Genomic DNA, 467 nt, shown 5'->3' on the forward strand with positions numbered 1-467 from the left:
TTAGAATTCATGTTATGGCAAGAACCAATCAGCTAAGTAAAGAGAAACAAGTGGTCATCGTTACTTTAAGAAATGAAGGTCGGTCTGTAAAATTACAAATACTTTGAATGTGTCTCCAAATGCAGTTGCAAAAACCATCAAGCACTACAACAAAATTGGCTCACATGAGGACTGCCCCAGGAATGTAAGACCAAGAGTTATCTCTGCTGCTGAGGATAAGTTTGTCCAAGTCACCAGCCTCAGAAATCGCAAGTTAACCACAGCTCAGATTAGAGACCAGATGAATACCACTCAGAGCTCAGTACAACTGTTAAGAGGAGACTGCGTTCCCACTGTGAAGCATGAAGAAGGAGGTGCTTTGCTGTTGACACTGTTGGGGATTTATTCAAAATTGAAGGCATACTGAACTAGCATGGCTACCACAGCATCCTGCAGCGACATGCCATCCCATCCGGTTTGCGTTTAGT

At 43.0% G+C, this 467-nt stretch overlaps 1 long non-coding RNA gene across 1 annotated transcript in view; it reads right to left on the minus strand.

The window, feature by feature from the left end:
* Positions 1-467, minus strand: part of LOC116700341 (uncharacterized) — a 273,867-nt gene that overhangs the window by 63,421 nt on the left and 209,979 nt on the right. The gene's annotated exons all lie outside the window — the stretch shown is intronic.

Source organism: Etheostoma spectabile, chromosome 13 (genome assembly GCF_008692095.1).
Source record: "Etheostoma spectabile isolate EspeVRDwgs_2016 chromosome 13, UIUC_Espe_1.0, whole genome shotgun sequence".
NCBI classification, from domain to species: Eukaryota; Metazoa; Chordata; class Actinopteri; order Perciformes; family Percidae; genus Etheostoma; species Etheostoma spectabile.